Here is a 20545-nt window from a genome sequence, read left to right on the forward strand (position 1 = left end):
AGAAACAACAACAAAACCCATGGCACTTCAGCCTATTGCTGATAGAACTGAATCAAAATAAATCTCATTGCCAAGGAGACCAGAGAAAAATCACCTCTTTGAAGGTTGACAGGAAAGCAAATCATTTTTCACTCACTACCACATTTTTTCCTTTATCTTCAAACCAAAAGATATTTTATACTATGTCGAGGTGTTACCTTTTTCTTGAAAAAGCAAATTTTTGCTGAAAGTGTGAAAACCTAAAAATCAGCTACCATAGAGGGAAAAATTTTTCCCAATCTCTATGAAATGATGAACTATTCCTTGTTTAAAATATAGGACAATATTTGACCTTGGATCACATTCTGATATATATAAAATTCAGGATAAAAGTGTAGTTGGAAAAATTGATGCATTTTTATTGCTATAGTATCTAATGAAAAAATATTGATAATTAAAAGAGGTTGACTAGATAATCTACTCAAATTTTCCACATGGTCAATCATCTAAATGGTCTATTGCATGGTCTAAAGCTAATAGTGTAAATTCAATTGATGGTTGGTTCTGATTTGGGTATGTATTTCCAAACCTCTATAAGAGAATCATTTTTTTCGTTATTTGTCCTTATTCCATTCGTACTTTTCTTTCTGCATAGTAAAACCAACAAATGAGGAATCAGAACAAAATTTTCTGGGCTTTGTGGCTATGTAAAAATGGCTAACATCACCTGACCAACATCATCAGCCTTTTAGTTCATCTCTATCATTCTTAGAAAAAAAAAATATTCAGTTCATGTCTGCTTAATAAATATTTGTGGAATTCTGATTCTGTTAGATGTATTAGCTCTAGGAGATAAAAACACAGATAAGATTGAGTTTCTCCTTGAAATGAACAAATACTTACAAAAATTGTGATATCTAATAATAAATACATATGCAATATGCAAAAAGAGTACAGAATAAGGATTCATTCCCTGCAGACTAAGGAAGACCTATTAGAAGGGATGATTCCCAATAGAGTCAACATTTTGAAAGATACATAGGAAATCTCAAGACAGATAAGAGGAGGAAAGGACAGTCAAGATGGACAAAATGACCACTTTTTTTCCTTGTTTGTATTTACTGAAGTATGGTTGATGTATAATATTATATGTTACAGATGTAGTATATAGTGATTCACAATTTTTAAAGGTTATACTCCATTTATAGTTATTATAAAACATTGGCTATGTTCCCTGTGTGGTGCATTACATTTTTGTAGCTTATTTTATATATAATAGTTTGTATTTCTTAACTTCCTATCCCTAAATTGACCCTTCCCCATTCTCCCTTCGCACCGATAACCAGTAGTTTATGCTCTAAATTTATCAGTATGCTTCTGTTTTATTATATTCACTAGTTTGTTGCCTTTTTTAGATCCCACATATAAATGATATCACACATGATTTGTCTTTCCCTGTCTGACTTATTTCACTTAGTATAATTTCCTTCAAGTCTGTCCATATTGCTTCAAACACTTTTTTACTGTTTTGTAGAATAGTCTTACTCCAAAACATGAAAAAAAATGGAAATTTATTCTTTGGAGATTGTAATTTTGGACTTCGGGCTGTGGGGCATATTTGAGAATAAGTGTAAGATATAGTATTTAGAGGGATTGAGTGAATTTACTAGTCTCCCAGTGTGCTGAAAGCCAAGAAGTTACCCTTCCCACAAAAGATTAGAAGACAAGTCCAAGAGGAAAGACTTTAGGAGTCATGCTGACAGTAGCTTATATAGTAATACTGCGTAAGTGTATATTTGATGAGATCCATCCATGGACTCAGAGCTTCCAGTTAGCTTTTTCACGATGAAATGATGACTAAGGAAAGTACAAACCAGGGCTTCTGGAAGGTTCTGATAATATTCCCTTTTTTGATCTGAGAACTGATTACTCAGGTGTGATCAGTTTGTGAAAGTTTATCAGTCTAAACATGGATATTATACTCATTAAATTAAAATATGTAAAAATAATAAGGGATCAGAATAATCCCAACTAGTTGCTAACTGGCAATGGCATAATCCTCCTGATATTTATTTCCTTTAAATAACTTTTATTTCTGTCAACAATGGTCTTCATCACAGAATAGGTCATTTGAGGGGAAAAAGAAAAAAGTGAATTCCAAAATGTTGGATAAACTTTCTTTTAAGTTTGTCCAGTGGTATAACTTGAACTAATATTATGACTCTTGTGCCACAGATTTTTCTGGAGGCTACACTGACAGCTCTTGACTATGCTCCAAATTATTTCTCTAATCATAAAGGCTTCTAAACACATTTTTCTAAACTCTTTTAACCAAGGTCATACTGTATGTGTTTAAACTTGACACAATTGAAATCTTAAACCCCAAGATTTTACCTACAAATATGTATGTTGCCTTCTAATTCTGGAGCCTTGGAGTTAGGATTCACATAGAATTATTTTAATGACAAGTAGCTATTTGCCTGGTACCAATTGTTAAACTTTCAGGGCCTTCCCAATGGTTCAATGGGTAAAGAATCTGCCTGCAATGCAGGAGACGTAGAAGACATGGGTTTGTTCCCTGGGTAGGGAAGATCCCCTGGAGGAGGGCATGGCAACCCACTCCAGTATTCTTGCCTAGAGAATCCCATGGACAGAGGAGCCGGTGGGCTATGGTCCATGGGGTTGCAAAGAGTTGGACAAAACTGAGCAACTGCACACACCAGCAATTGTTAAACTGAATGCTCTTACAGTTTAGAAACTATGAGCAGTATTTCTCACATGGAAGATGACTTAATAAATAAAATATTTCAAAAGAATGAGGAAATGCACAATTTTCCATGCTTTGCTTGCAAAGATAAGTAGCTGGACTAAAGTATTTCTATATGAAGCTGAAGAAAAATATCTCTGTGTATTGAAATGATGTTGATAATTCACAGGTATTGCAGAAGAGAGTGATCTAAAAGAAATAATGCATGTTTATCCTAACAGTTGATTTCCTAACAGTGGTGAATTTTGCCAATTTTTACTCCGCTAGGATCCTCATATTTGTACTTTAGACTTAAGAAATCCTTGTTACTGCCCTGTTCTCACTGGCCACCAATCTTGGCCTGGAGATTTTGCAGTGAGTTCTCTTGCTGGATGCCTGGCCAAATTCCAAGAGTTCCCTGCTCAGGGGGTTTTCCTGCTGTGTGCCATTAACTATGGAAATATTTACATTTTGTGGATTCTGGTAAAATTAGATGCCTCTGAGCTCAAAACATCTAAGAGAATATGCATAACTTCATGCTGAAAGAGCCAGTGGTAGTACCGTGTATAACCTGCTGTTTGGAGGCAACGCAAGAAGAAAGAGTAAATCCCCAAGACTACATTCTTGCTCCTCTGTTATCTACTCTCCAAACAGCAACACTTTATTCTGTGACTCAAGCTTTGCATTGACACAGCTGTGTTGATTGATTATAGACAATTCATGTTCTATTAGTCACTAAAATGTTTTGAGTGTCAGTCCTGCTAAGTTTTCTTGGGCCTGGAAACTTCTGCAATTACTAGCTGTTCCCACTGCCTGAAATGGGCTTATCACCTTTCATCTCTTGCCATGACTGGCTCCTTCCTGTCTTCAGGTTGGCGTAAATGTCTCCTCTCTAAATTCTCTTTCCCTTTCTATTTTGCATCAAGATTTTTTTTTCTTCCTGTATGGTAGTCACTCTCTCACAAAACATCCATCAGATGTTCATAGCACTTCTCATGCCCTGTATTTTGTTTATTTAAGATAATTGTCAACCTTTGTTATTGGAGTGTAAGCTTCATAAGTGCAAGGTCTTCCTGTCTGTTTACTGGATTTTGAGCTTTGAGCAGATGGTTTGACTCAGTTAATACTAGTATGTGAATGAACAAATAATAAGGATTTAAACATCATCCCATGATGTGAACCACTATGCAGTACTATCATGTAACTACCCTAACATGCACAAATAAGGAGAAACAAGCTTTAGCCAAGGGCTTTTGTAGATTAAGAACCTAAGTCATAGAGTCAAAAAGTCCATGAATATCTCTGTAAATAAGACGTAAGATTATAGATCAAATAATAGTATTTTAGTGTGCAAAATAGGAAGAATTTTAACCAAGTCTGTCACTCCTGTATCTTGACATCCAAATACCATCATCACTAATAGTACTATTTTTGAATGTGAAAATATAAAAATGTCAAGATCACACCACTGACCTAGTGTATATTTAATTGAGAATTGCATTGATAGGGTTGAACTTTCTAATCTGTGACTAAAATCCTCTGAGGAAAGAGCTTCAGTCAACACAAATGGATTCCTGAGACCTCAAGAATTAGTGGAGCTTGGCCGGCTTTAATTTGAAGGATCAAGAAGCCAGGGGATAGGACATTTCCTAATCTCAATTCCAAATTTTCACAGATCTGTTCTCAAAACATTTTATCTAACTATGATGCCTCTGATTCAACAAAAGTATGAATGCTTTCTCAGATAGAGAGATCAGTCATCCTCGGGTCAGTTTTCCCACATTCTTTGAGTCCATTACTCTAATAACTTCTATCCTAAATTCCCACTGGTGGGAATTCAAAATTTAATCTCCAGGAGGATGTGGAATGGATTAAAGGAGCAAATAAATAAATTTCAAGGTTCCTATATATCTAAGGCTGAAACCCCATTCTATGTTCTGTTATTCAACTCAAATTATATCCAGACACATTGTCTCATCAAAAATTCTATAATGACATCAACTGATTACCTTTATATGAAAAATGACAAAAATGACCCAAATTTATTATATAATTCCATCCTATTATCAAATTCCTAAGGATGAATTAATACTCCAAAATATTAAAGTCAAATATTATAAATTCAAAAGATTTAAAGTCTAAAATCAGATTCCCTTGACTTCCTAAGTTGAAAGTCCAAGACCTGGAAATGCAAGAATCCAACAATTAACCACCCAAAGATTTTTTTTCTTCTTTCTACTCTCAGTCCAAGGATTTCCAACTAGATTCCTGGATGGAGTCAGGCTAGGCTCTATTGTACATGTTCCTTTAGCACTGCTGAAGTTAGTTATCTAAACTATCAATTGAGTCGCTCAGTCGTGTCTGACTCTTTGCAACTCCATGGACTGTAGCCCACCAGGCTTTCCCTTCCATCACCAACTCCTGGAGCTTACTCAAATTCATGTGCATCGAGTTGGTGATGTCATCCAACCATCTCATCCTCTGTTGTCCTCTTCTCCTCCTCCTTTGAATCTTTTCCAAAATCAGGGTGTTTTCCAGTGAATCAGTTCTTCACATCAGGTGGCCAAAATATTGGACCTTCAGTTTCAGCATCAGTCCTACCAATGAATATTCAGGACTGATTTCCTTTAGGGTTGTCTGGTTTGATCTCCTTACAGTCTAAGGGACTCTGAAGAGTCTTCTCCAACAACACAGTTCAAAAGCATCAATTTTTTGGTGTTCAGCTTTCTTTATATTCCAACTCTCATATCCATACATGACTACTGGAAAAACCATAGCTTTGACTAGATGGACCTTTATTGGTAAAGTAAGGTCTCTCCTTTTTTCTAAACTATATGACATTGCTAATCCAAAGTTTCATATTGAAAATGAAAGGATACACAGCTGATTCATAGCACTAACACACATACCCAAAATTTTTTAATGAATCTATCCACTGTTCCTAGAAATGTTTTGCACAAGCAAAATTATAGTTCTATATTCTGGAATTTAGTTGCTGAGACCATAGAAACCGTGACAGAAATTAATGGATACTATACTAAAAGAAGTCAAGTTTGAAAAAAAAAAAGTCTTCAGGGCCACCCTCCTCACATTCCCAGGTAATCTATGCTAATGTTACAGAATCTATCACCTGTTAATGTAAACGAACTTGGTAAAAATACCATCTTCTGCCAAGATGTATATTCTAAAACTCTACATTGATAACCAGAACATAATGTTTCCTCTTTCAGGAAGCGATATTTTTGAGAAATTGTTGACTTTTGCCAAAATTTTTAAATGAGATGCTCTTCTATATATAATTCATATTTGCTTCAATTGGAGGATAACACTTGCCAGATTTTCAATGGATGTTGCTGCTAATGTTTCTGAACCATATGCTTCTACTCATCTGGAAAGAAGCAATATCTCTGTCATGCCTTGTCACAGTACCTTTTTTTTTTTCACACAGGGCATCTGTATTTATTTTTTTCATATACAATTTTCCACAGTGAAATAGAATCAACATAAACCAGATTTTTCTCAAAGCATCCAAAAGTACACCCTTTTTCATCTCCCAGAATTGGGTACACCTAATGAGAAATTATTTTCTCTGTTCACCAATATCAGAACCAGTGTTGGATTGTTTTTTATAGTTCTGCCTCGTGTGCTGCAGCCCATGGGATCACAGAGTCGGACACGACTTAGCAACTGAACAACAACAGCATCCTTTAAACCCTCTAAAATTTGCTTCTCTTAGAGGAGCATAGATTTGTCAGGCATATTGTCTACAATAACTACAACACCTTGAAATGTAACCTAAAAATATTTTGACTATTTTATGCTGACCTTCCCTGTCCCTGCACTTTTATCTGTTTAGATATTCAAAAAGATGTGTCCTGTACTGATATTACAGAGAATTCTCCATCAGTAGCTTTGAAAGTCTTCTTCTCAATAGTGTCCTTGGTCCTGGCTTCCTCTGGTGGATGTATTCAAGTCTCTTATCTTGGTTTTGGCTCTCTTCTTCTGTCAGATGTCATTGGGCTTCAGTCACTTTCTGATCTAGCAACAACTTAAATATCTCTCCCTTTCTAATACCCTCTTTAAAAAAGTTTTACTTAGATGCTTCATCTTTATAATACACCAAATTTGAAGAAAAAAAGAGAGAAGGAACAGAGTCACGACTTAAGTTCCTTGTCTAAAATTTGCTTGTTAGACAAGACATTCTCCTCCTTTCTGGAGAAAGTACTTAAGAGGACAGTTACAGGTCAGATTATTCTAATGATTCAACTGATTACAGGATGCCAAGAGACAGGAAATTCTTTCTCAACAATTTTTTTTTTTTAAGTAAGAATTGAAGATTTCCAAAAAGTGAACAAGTAACAATGACAATAAAAGCATAGGAGAGAGTCAAGGTTTAAATATAAACAAATTTTAATAATTAAGGATAGGACTAAAAAATAAAATATTAGCAATAAATGTATTAAGAAGTAACCTGAAAGACATTATGGATATGCAAACAAATTAGAATATTATTCTACTATTAAGGAGAAGGAGAGGGTATTTGAAATATTAAAGCAAAAAGTAAGCAAACAAAAATCAGTACAAGAGGCTAGACTTCTGGACAGCTGCGAGCAGCGGCAGCAACAAACTAAGTATCTCCAAAAATAACCCCCTACTCATATGGAAAAGCAAAAGGGAAACATAAATTATGTAAAAAAAACAAATCATCATAACTTGAAGAGAGAGAATACTAACCCCACAAAATCAGTATGAATAACAAACAAGAAAATTATTAATTCTCAATGTGGAATCTCTCGTACTTCTGCCTCACCTCCAGCCAGACTGACTGCTTTGTGGTGGCTAAAGTCAGGCTGAAAAAAAAAAAAAAACTACAGAGAAGACAGATGAGGATGGCAGGCAAAGAGGCCTTAGTATGACTAGAAATCACCACCTTAAGTCTGAAAATTCTTAAAAAGTGTTTGGGCAGATCCAAGTACAGACTACAAGGATGAGATTTCAAGAGCAAGTATTCAAAGTTCAGTTCAGGTCAGTTGCTCAGTCGTGTCCCACTCTTTGCAACCCCATGAACGCAGCACGCCTGGCCTCCCTGTCCATCACCAACTGCCAGAGTCTACCCAAACCCATGTCCATTGAGTTGGTGATGCCATCCAACCATCTCATCCTTTGCCATCTCCTTCTCCTCCTGCACTCAATCTTTCCCAGCATCAGGGTCTTTTCAAATGAGTCAGCTCTTCGCATCAGGTGGCCAAAGTATTGAAATTTCAGCTTCAATATCAGTCCTTCCAATGAATACCCAGGACTGATCCGCTTTAGGATGGACTGGTTGGATCTCCTTGCAGTTGAAGGGACTCTCAAGAGACTTCTCCAACACCACAGTTCAAAAGCATCAGTTCTTCGGTGCTCAGCTTTCTTTATAGTCCAAATCTCACATCCATACATGACTACTGGAAAAACCAGTACAGGACAAATGGCAAGATGGAAAGAGATACTCTCTGAAACATGTAGCTTCTGGGAAGATAAATAAAGCAACCTCCCCGCCAAAAAAAAAAAAAAGTAAAAGATGTGTCCTTTGGCAAATGATTAGTGAAGGAAAAATATAAAATAAAAAAGGGGAGGAAGTTTAGTGTTCTGAAATACTTAAGAGAGTCATAAAATCCAACCTATAACCAAAGCATCAAAACAAACACTTCTAAAGTACCTGGATTGTCTTATACCTAAAGAAGAGTGTCCTTATACTAAAAATATTGCATATTATTTTATAATATTCCTGATATAGACCACTAATACCATAAAATTAACAATAGTAAAATATTTACAAACCTATTTAAGAAAATTAGAAAAATAAATCACATGAAACACGTAGAAAATACACCACTTCCTCCCCCAATTAACAAACTAGAAGGTATGTGTAAACAAATATTCCAAACAGAAATATATATACCCAAATGAACATTTGAATCAGAAATTAAAAAAAAAAATACAACAACAGGATGAGTGAAAAACAGAGTGAAATAAAAAAGAGGGTGAATTGAACTCTGGAAAGGAAAGTAGTGGAAAAGAAATATTAAAATTTGAAAATATATTTCAAAGCTAAAAGGACACTGAACACAAATAAAACGTTTATCAACTTTGTTGAGAAAGGCAAAAAAAAAAAAGCCAGAAAATAAAAATGACATTAAAAGATGGAAAGATATAAGAAAGATAAAAAGAAACTCAGAGCAAGTAGTATAAATTCAAGGCAGGCCAAAAAAATTGTATTTCTTCAAATGATGTCCCTGAAAAATGTTTATGAATTAATGAAACAGAGCTAATATCTACATACACAAATACAAAAAAATTAACATTTGTAAAATATAATAAAAGAGTTGAGATTAGATATATTTGCCACATGTTTATATATTCATATTTATATATTCAAATGTGAACTCATTTACCTAGGAAAGAAAAGATATTTTCATCTTGGCTCACAAAACAAGACCTAATTAAATACTGAGCAGAAGAGGCACACCTAAAATGAAGTGATTCAGGAAACAGTGGATAAAAATATACTACACAAGTGCAAATCAAAAGAGAGAAGGAGTAGTGATCCTAGTGTCAGACACTGTAGATCTCAAACTGAAAACCGTTAAATGTCATAGCAAATGACACTGTACTATTTGACCTTGTTCTGGAAGTATTACTCAATGCAAGTAAATAAGAGTAAATTGTTTCCAATTATCATGGTAAAATATTAAGAGAAAATATCTAATGGTGATAAATCAAAAGGCATATTTAAAGATTATAACCACCAATCACATTATGAATAGTGACGATTATAGGTAAATTCCCCTCAGGAAGAGAAATAGAAGTGAGCAGCCATGGGTGAGCCCTATTTTCTTTGTGTGTGTGTGTGTGTTTAATATTTTTAATGATGTGACATATTGTAAAACTTCTTAAATATTAAAAAATATAATAATCACAACTTCTAATATAATTAATGTTCAACTGTATAATTATAATACTATTATCCTCTTTTGTATCACTTGAGAATTTATTTTTCAAAGCTATGCACAAAAGTCATTTTACTTCATCTCAATATTTATGAATAATACTTACATTTTGCTATTCCAGATAGGTTTACTATTTTGTTTCTCTATACTTCAAGAATTCTTTATGACTCCATTAAACAACTAATCACAATTATTGTAATTTATGCAGTAACTATCTGTTTCTCTTGTCAGAATGAGAATGACTAAAGACTAGGTATTATGTATTTTGTTCATGTTTGTACTTCAGACACTCAGAGAGACTGAAATGTATTTTTATCAATATGTAAATATTTACGAAACTAAAAGTGACATTCTGCTTCTTTTAGGCATTAAGAAGAGCTCCATATAGAACAGAAGACAGTCAAATTCTGGAAAATTGTCTTGGCTCTGTTATTTCTCTATTCTTCAGTCATTAATTCTTCCAGGTCAAAATAAGAAATAATTTGGAAAAGAACAGTCAAAATTTGAAGCCTGTTATCCTGGGGCTTCCCTGATAGCTCAGTTGGTAAACAATCCACCTTCAATGCAGGAAACCCCAGTTTGATTCCTGGGTTGGAAAGATCTGCTAGAGAAGGGATAGGCTAATTACTCCAAAATTCTTGGTCTTCTCTTGTGGCTCAGCTGGTAAAGAATCCGCTTGCAATGTGGGATACCTGGGTTCAGTCCCAGGGTTGGGAAGATCCCCTGGAAAAGGGAAAGGCTACCCAATATTCTGGCCTGGAGAATTCCATGGACTGTACAGTTCATGGGGTCACAAAGAGTTGGACACGACTGAGTGACTTTCAAAATCCTGACTAGCCTGGTGTTGCTCTCCATGATTAATACTTTCTAATGGTGGTTGAAGGCAAAAACAAACAAAACAAACAGAGTTGATTTGCAGCACCAAAGACACTGAAGTCCTAACCCCTACCTCCTTTTTTCTGTGAATGTGGCATTATTTGAAAATGGAGGCTTTGCATATGATCAGGTTAAGATAAAATGACATTAAGGTGGGTTCTAATCCAGTATAACAAGTGTCATGATGAAAAGGGAAAATTTGAACACAGAGACTGAGGTGCAAATGGGGAGAAGGTCTTATAAAGATGAGAGTTATACTGCCTGAAGCCTACCATAAATTAAGAAACAGTCTTGGATCAGACCTTTAATTGGAATCTTCACAGAGGGTGTAGCCCTGCCAACAGCTTGATCTCAGATTTCTAGCCTCCAGATTTGTGAGACAATGCATTTATATTGTCTAAGATGCTGGACTTATGGTACTTTGTTAGAGCAACCCTAGAAACCTAAAATGGGTTTTGTTGGAAACATTTTCAAGCAGAGAGTCAGTGAAATGAGGAACTCTACTTTCTTATTCTTTCCTCTACCCTTGGAGAGAATTATGAAGAGGAAGGAGCACAGCAGCAAGCATGGAGTGCTCCAGAAGAGAGACTTCCCAAAGCTGTGTAATCTTGTAGGGTGTGGGAAAGGTCTGGTGAATCTGACTAGTGAAACTTTGAGCTTAGTGCTATGTCTCTAGAGGAATTATTTGGGGAGCCCAATTGATAGTACCTAAAAACGTCGAGAAAATTAGAATTGGGTTGACTAATGGAGTGAGTTGCCATTCCTTTCCCCAAGGGATCTTCCAGACATAGGGATCAAACCCTGGTCTCCTGCATTGCAGGCAGATTCTTTACTATCTGAGCCATTAGGAAAGACCATTTATATAGTATATACACATGATTTATGTACAACAAGACATTTTACAGTATATACCATGAATAGTATATATGTATAAATTGTATATACAAATTGTATATAGTATATACTATAAATTGTGCGTATATGTATAATGCATATTCTTCAATTTCAGTCAGTCAGTTCACCTGCTCAGTCGTGTCTGACTCTTGGCAACCCCATGGACTCAGCGTGCCAGGATTCCCTGTCCATTACCAACTCCTGGAGTTTATTCAAGCTCATGCCCATTGTGTCGGTGATGCCATCAAACCATCTTACCCTCTGTCATCCCCTTCTCCTCCTGCCTTCAATCTTTCCCAGCATCAAGGTGTTTTCCAATGTGTCAGTTCTTCTCATCAGGTGGCCAAAGTATTGGAGTTTCAGCTACAACATCAGTCCTTCCAATGAATATTCAGGATTGATTTCCTTTAGGATGGACTGGTTGGATCTCCTTGCAGTCCAAGGGACTCTCAAGAGTCTTCACCAACACCACAGTTCAAAAACATAAACTCTTTGGCCCTCAGCTTTCCTTATAATCCAACTCTCACATCCACTCGTGACTACTGGAAAAACCATAGCTTTGACTAGGCAGACCATTGTTGGTAAAGTAATGTCTCTGCTTTTTAATATGCTGTCTAGGTTGGCCATAGCTTTTCTTCCAAGGAGCAAAAATCTTTTAATTTCATGGCTGCAGTCACGATTGGCAGTGATTTTGGAGTTGAAAAAATAAAGTCTGTCACTTCCTCCATTGTTTCCCCATATATTTGTCATGAAGTGATGGGACTGGCTGGCATGATCTTAGTTTTATGAATGTTGAGTTTTAAGCCAACTCTTCTCTTTCACTTTCATCAAGAGGCTCTTTAGTTCTTCTTCACTTCCTGCCATAAGGGTGGTGTCATCTGCGTATCTGAGGTTGTTGATATTTCTCCTGGCAATCTTGATCCCAGCTTATGTTTCATCCAGCCCAGCATTTCACATGACGTACTCTGCATATAAGTTAAAATAAGCAGGGTGACAATATAAAGCCTTGACATACTCCTTTCCCGATTTGGAACAAGTCTGTTGTCCCATGTCCAGTTCTAACTGTTGCATCTTGACCTACATACAGATTTCTCTGGAGGCAGGTCCAATGGTCTGGTATTCCCATCTCTTTCAGAATTTTCCACAGTATTGTAATCCACACAGTCAAAGACTTTGGCATAGTCAATAAAGCAAAAGTAGATGTTTTACTGGAACTTGCTTTCTTTTTCAGTGATCCAGCAGATGTTGGCAATTTGGTCTCTGCTTCCTCTGCCTTTTCTAAATCCAGCTTGAACATCTGGAAGTTCACAGTTCATGTACAGATGAAGCCTCGCTTGGAGAATTTTGAGTATTAGATTGCTAGCATGTGAGATGAGTGCAATTGTGCGGTAGTTTGAGCATTCTTTGGCATTGCCTTTTTTGGGGATTGGAATGAAAACTGACCTTTTCCAGTCCTGTGGCCACTGCTGGAATAGTCAGTGCAGCACTTTCACAGAATCATCTTTTAGAATTTGAAATAGCTCAGTTAGATTTTCATCACCTTCTCTAGCTTTGTTCATATTAATGTTTCCTAAGGCCTACTTGACTTCACATTCCAGGATGTCTGGCTCTAGGTGAGTGATCACACCATCGTGGTTATCTGGGTCATGAAGATTTTTTTGTACAGTTCTTCTGTGTATTCTTGCCACCTCTTATTAATATCTTCTGCTTCTATTAGGTCCATATCATTTCTGTCCTTTATTGTGCTCACCTTTTCATGAAATCTAGTGGAGGTGATGGAATTCCAGTTGAGATATTTCAAAACCTCAAAGATGATGCTGTGAAAGTGCTGCACTCGATATGCCAGCAAATCTGGAGGACTCAGCAGTGGCCACAAGACTGGAAAAGGTCAGTTTTCATTCCAATCCCAAAGAAAGGCAATGCCAAAGAATGCTCAAACTACCGCACAATTGCACTCATCTCACACGCTAGTGAAGTAATGCTCAAAATTCTCCAAGCCAGGCTTCAGCAATACGTGAACCATGAACTTCCAGACGTTCAAGCGGGTTTTAGGAAAGGCAGAGGAACCAGAGATCAAATTGCCAACATCCACTGGATCATCGAAAAAGCAAGAGAGTTCCAGAAAAACATCTATTTCTGCTTTATTGACTATGCCAAAGCCTTTGACTGTGTGGATCACAATAAACTGTGGAAAATTCTGAAAGAGATGGGAATACCAGACCATCTGACCTGTCTCTTGAGCAACCTGTATGCAGATCAGGAAGCAACAGTTAGAACTGTACATATAACAACAGACTGGTTCCAAATAGGAAAAGGAGTAGTCAAGGCTGTATATTGTCACCCTGCTTATTCAACTTATATGCAGAGTACATCATAAGAAACGCTGGGCTGGAAGAAACACAAGCTGGAATCAAGACTGCCGGGAGAAATATCAATAACCTCAGATATGCAGATGACACCACCCTTATGGCAGAAAGTGAAGAAGAACTAAAGAGCCTCTTCATGAAAGTGAAAGAATAGAGTGAAAAAGTTGGCTTAAAGCTCACTGTTCAGAAAACTAAGATCATGGTATCTGATCTCATCACTTCATGGGAAATAGATGAGGAAACAGTGGAAACAGTGGCTGCAAAGAGTTGACTCATTGGAAAAGACCCTGATGCTGACAAGGATTGGGGGCAGGAGGAGAATGGGATGACAGAGGATGAGATGGTTGGATGGCATTACTGACTCGAAGGACATGGGTTTAGGTAGACTCCGGGAGTTGGTGGTGGACAGGGAGGCCTGGCGTGCTGCGATTCATGGGGTCACCAAGAGTCAGACACGACTGAGCGACTGAACTGAATTTGCATGAAATATTCCCTTGGTATCTCTCATTTTCTTGAAGAGATTTCTTGTTTTTCCCATTCTATTGTTTTCCTCTATTTCTTCACTGTACCACTAATTATGTGTTTGGTTTTTTTTGTTTGTTTGTTTGTTTTTACTATTTCCCTTTGTATTTTATATATTGAAGAATAGAGTTTAAAATTTTTTACCGAAGTAATTGTATGGCAGAATTCAAACTACAAGAATTGTGGCTCAGAAGACTGTGCTATTAATACTACTTCTTAAGGAATTCTCTAAAGCTAACATAAGCAAAAGAAAAATAAAGGAATTTTTATCGAACAAGAGGCATTCTTAGGGAGTGAATGGATTCAGAAAGTGAACACAACTAGCTCTTGTCTTTGGACCCCTCTGGCAACTGCTTTCTTTTCTAACTACAGACTAATTCTCTTGTATATGCTGTTCTATAAGCTACTCATAATAATTGAAAGGGATAAGACATACACATTCTCCTTTCAAATAATTCATATATATCACCTAAATTTAAAATCACATAACCTCAATTTGAACTTCTCCAAAGAAGTAGGTCATTATCTCAGTGTAAAACAATGTGCCACCCTTGGTACAAATAACTATTGTAGGGCTGGAGGTACAAGATAATGCTTAACAATAACAGTTTCCAGGACACTGGTTTTGTACCTATGAATTTGAGTGGAGGAGAGATGTTTTGTAGATAAGTAGAATGGGGACAGCTATCCAGTAAGCAAGCATCCATTATTGACTGCCAATAATCAGCTTATAATAAGCTAAGAATAGAAGGGTCACAAATTTGATAATAAACGCATAGGATAGATGACTTCCAATCCTCTTCCATGTATAATAATTTTAGGGTTTAAATATACTATTCCTTCCTTAGAATCTGAGTTTTTGAATTATGATTTTTAATTATTTCCAGAAAACACTCCTATTCTGTATCTATTTCTAATGTTCACTCACTGAACATTTAGAATACGGTTATAGTTTGAATTGCATTCCCAACTCTCCAGAGGATGTTGCAGTTCTAATTCTTAGTATCTGTGAATGTAAGCTTATTTGAAAATAGGGTCTTTGCTGATGATAAGATTAATAAGAGCTCATTAGGGTAGTACTAATCCAACATGACTGTATCTTTGTAAACCGGAGTAATTTGGGCATAGAATCAGACAGGTGAAAGGGGAGAACACCATGTGAAGATGAAGGCAGACACTGGTGTGAATCATCTACCACCCCCAGAAGAACAAGACTACTAATATACTACCATAAGCTAAAAAAGGGCGTGGAACAGTTTCTGGTACTCTGTTATGGCAGCCCTAGAAAATTAACACAAAAATGTGTATGTGCATCAGCAGCTGTCCCTCAAGAAACGTATAATCTATGATGGGGAGATAGCCTTACAAACATATCTGACAAGACAGTGAGGACCAGTAACATTTTCTCAGTCAAAAACGCCTCAGGTCAAGGTCTGAGGAGCTGACAAGTCCATCCATCGTATCTCCCCACAACTAGCTTTCAGTTTCATTGCTCTTTCTTTGAAATATTTTGAGGTTTCAATTCAGTTGATACCTTTGAATGGTAAGGAAATATCTACTCTCCTGTTTTGAAAAATACATATCTTCTATATATTCTTAAACAACCGCATGCTTTCTGAATAACACAGCCATCATAATGTAATTTTACATCTTCAAAATATATTACACATACTGAAATGATTTTCTCACATATTAGAGAGGGACCTCCTGAAAACAAGGGATAATACCTTATTAAAATTTGTCTTCAGCTCTTAACAGAGTGACAGCATATTTTGAGGAATAGGTGAACAAATAAATATCAATAGACTAATTATACAAATATCACCTTTACAAGGCACCAAGTCTTTTCTCTTTTATGCAGTTTCCAGACTGGTCTATCTCTGTTAAATAAATCCAGTTTGAGCTCAACAGAGAATGAAACATATATGGGAGTTAATATTCTTGGTACTACTCCATATGCTTTCCTAGGTACATAGGGCAAGACCCAGAATAGCATTCCATTTGTTTGAATGACAGATTAGTTGATTGATTTTTGTGACAAATGACAAATGCGAGTTGCCAAATTATACCTTCAAACAACTTCTGTCATTCAAAATTCAACTGAACTATATTCCTAAAACAATCTAATCCTGGGGAAATACAACAGAAAAATTACCTTAAGTGCCACTATATTCTGGGTCATCAGTATTTCTATTTAGGAGTGATCAAAAGGAAGCTTTCTAGTCTAGACTGGGCAGACTAAGCCCTTACAAAGAAGAGTCTGTCCCCACTGAAATGCAACAACAGTCACAGTTCTCTTGGAGGTGAATTCTCCTCTCTTGCCCTCCCTGGGAGAACAAAGGAGGGCCAGGTTACCATCTACTCTGTCTAGGGGTTGGTATCTGGAAATCAGAGTCCACTTGGAACTCCTTTCCTGACTTCTACCACTACTGTGTAAGCATGATGAAAACCAGAAGGATATGGATATAAAGAAGAAACTAGGCCTCCACACAGACATAATTTTACCTGTATTCTACTTATCACCAAGCAACCCTATTCTATATTTAGAGAGAAAAAGATACTATGCTGAGCTGGACCTATGGTATTTTTTAGTTTTATGGTCCATGACAGTCCAAAAGATTTTAAATTCAAACTAGACTACCGGGCAGGAAGCTTGGGTTTCTCTCCTGGTTCTGCCTCCTGGTATCCAATGAGATGGGAGGGATGTATACAATATATAGATGCTATGGATATTTAAAATTTTCCTATGACTAGAATCACGTTTCATCCAGTGTCTCTACTCTTTTTTCATGCTAAGTGTACGTCATTTCTCTCTGGCCTCTTAGAAATCTCTTCTAATTAGAATGTGTGTTTTTATTTTTATTTTTTCCTCCTCCAAACTGATTTGATTTTCTTGAAGTGGAATTTATTTTTCTTTTCATGCAAACAGTTCAAAAATTTGTAATTATTTCCCTTTAGTTTGCTAAAAAAGTTTCTATAGTTATTTTTTGAGTAATGAACACATTTATCCACCCTTCCAGATAGTTCAGTTGGTAAAGAATCTACCTGCATTGAAGAAGATCCCAGTTCAATTCCTCGGTCTGGAAGATCTGCTGGAGAAGGGATAGGCTACCCACTCCAGTATTCTTGGGCTTCCCTTGCGGCTTAGCTGGTAAAGAATCTACCTGCAATGTGAAAGACCTGGGTTCAATTCCTGGGTTGGGAAGATCCCCTCAAGAAGGGAAACACTACCCACTCTAGTATTCTCACCTGGAGAATTCCATGGACTATATAGTCCATGAGGTCACAAAGAGTCGGACACAACTGAGTGACTTTCACTTTCACTATTGAAAAAGCATCTGATTAAAAATAATTCTTAGCTTCTAGTATTAACACTGATAGTCCATCCCAGAAATACCAAGGTGAAGCAAATAGGGTACTAAACTTCAAGAGTTGACAGATTAATCAAGACAATGGTCAGTTATCTTTAATTCCAAGGGCTGTGTACTACAAAGTTATCATGAACCCCAATTAGCACAAATACGGTTAGGTTCCTAGTCAAAACAATGGTCAGTTACCTTTATCTCCAAGGGCTATATTCTATAAAGTTACCATGAACCCCAATCACAAATCGGGTGAGGATCCTATGAGCCTCTGGTCACATTTTGCCCAACTGAACAACACATAAACTGGATTTGTTTTATATATATATATATATATAACTAAAGAAACCATATTAAATATTTGTTGCTTGATTAATATTGGACTCTCAGCCATTCAATGAGGAGAATCTCATTCTCCTCAGCCTGTGGCTCCTGCAGCCCTCTTTACATTTGGCTTCCCTGATAGCTCAGTTGGTAAAGAATCTGTGTGCAATGCAGGAGACCCCAGTTGGATTCCTGGGTCAGGAAGATCCACTGGAGAAGGGATAGGCTACCCATTCCAGTGTTCTTGGGCTTCCCTTGTGGCTCAGCTGGTAAAGAATCTGCCTGCAATGCAGGAGACCTGGGTTTGATCCCTGGGTTGGGGAGATTCCCTGGAGAAGGGAATGGCTACCCACTCCAATATTCTGGCCTGGAGAATTCCATGGGGTCACAAAGAGTCGAACACGACAGAGTGACTTTCACTTTCATTTTCGTGGCCAACAGCTCCAAGAGTCATGCTTGAGAGAAGCTTTCTAATACATGAATTTTCTCCTTAAGGAAAATCAGAGGCTTCTTGCACTTAGGATCAGTTAACAGCACTTTATTTTAAAGAGCAAAATCACCGACAAAAAGCACAAATATGTAAAAAACGTGCACCAAATATATGACAAAAAGGACACCTTTACAGTAGGAGAGCCGAAATAAAAAGGCAGAATGCTGTCTTTAACTCAGGTAGGAACCCTTGCATTGTTTTTGCCACTCTGTGCATGTTAGCCACTCTGAGCATGTCAGCAAATGACTATAAGAGTGTCATGAATTTGGGATTGCAAAGAAATTTTAATGAGTAGGTAAACTGATTCATTGGAAAAGACCCTAATGCTGGGAAAGATTGAAGGCAGGAAGAGAAGGGGACGACAGAGGATGAGCTGGTTGGATGGCATCACCAACTTGATGGACATGGTTTGAGCAAGCTCCAGGAGTTAGTGATGGACAGGGAAGCCTGGCATGCTGCAGTTTAAGGGATGCTGCAGTCCAAAGAGTCAAACAGGACTGAGAGACTGAACTGAACTGAAATTTACAAATACAGAATCATAAATAATGATGATCAACTGTATGTGAACAAAAGGGGAAAACAGTATTCCATCATTCCAAAGGAAAATTAAACACAGAGGAGAAACAAAGTTAATGCTGAAGAACATTCTGTAGAACAAATGCTGAGTGAGATAGTGTTTATTGGCTTCTTTCATGTAGGCAAAAGGCCACATCAGTCAAAGAAATAGTATATTAAGATTGTGATAGCATGAGACTTTGTGGTGTATTCAAGAAATATAGAAGCTTGATGATTCTTGATTCTAAAGTTCATATTGGAAAATGTAGATGTCTGAAGAGTACAATAGAAGCCAAATTATGAAGGATCTTAATGTCCACCTTAGTTGTTTGGAATATTTTCTGTGATGAGAAGCCATGGTCATGTTATAAATGTATACAAGGCATGAATAAAGTCTGATAATACTATCTCAGTATCTTGCAAGAAGTAAATGTTAAATACATTGAAAAGTGATATTTTAGATAAAATCAAAAAATTACTATTATCTGTTCAAATCAGGCTTTATGTTTTAACACAGAATAATAATTTTAGCTTTATTAAAGAAGGAAAGTGCAAAGAAAATATTCTGTTGATGTCTAATTGAAATGCAATTCTTAGAAGATTATAAAAGGCCTAATTTGACATTATTTGATCTGGTAAAGGTACAATGTTTCATAGTAAATTGGATGATGACAATTTGAAACAGCCATTTTTCTTTTCCTAAAAAGAGCCTTTTCTGGCCCCATCACCTACTCTAGTCTTTATGAGGTGTGTCTCATATAGGTTTCTACCCGGCGGGGATAATACTGGAACTTTCTTCATTTGTGCCCGTAGCAATTTGTCTCTCTACATATTATAATATTTATCAAACTGCGTTAAGTATACCTTAGTACACAGCTGAATAATTCTTGATGGTGGGGAATATTTTATTCACCATTGTAGCCTCAAGCTCTAATACATCTCTTTCACTTGAGAATTGATGAGCAAATCAATAGTAAGAGAGTGAACCATTAGATCAGCCTTAGGGTTTAGCTCTGATATCCTTTGCTCTCCATATGGGAGGGAGTAATCCAAAATGCTTTTTTTCAGTTGTGCATCTAAATTTTTCAGTGTCAAGATAATTTGGGAAGGTGTTTGTTGGTTGTGAGCCATTTTATTTGAAAATATCGTCATTTATACATATTTAATAATTGGGTGATGTGAATAAATTATAAAGTTAGACAGTTTCCTTTAAAAATTAGGTGTACATGGCATTTAAGAAAGGTGATATACCTTTTGAAGAAATATTTTTTCAAAATTTTCTGTAAGTGACCTAGCAGCAATTATTTTACCTGATACATGCTGTTTAGAGTGTTTCTATGGCACGACCTGCTACAATTGAAGAAGCCATCCTACAGAGGCACCTATCATCACAACTGTCATGTTTTTATTTTTGCTAGGGATTTTAAGTCTCACCAGAAAGT

This window comes from Giraffa tippelskirchi, chromosome 5 (assembly GCF_054371585.1).
Source record: "Giraffa tippelskirchi isolate mGirTip1 chromosome 5, T2T-mGirTip1v1.2.pri, whole genome shotgun sequence".
NCBI classification, from domain to species: domain Eukaryota; kingdom Metazoa; phylum Chordata; class Mammalia; order Artiodactyla; family Giraffidae; genus Giraffa; species Giraffa tippelskirchi.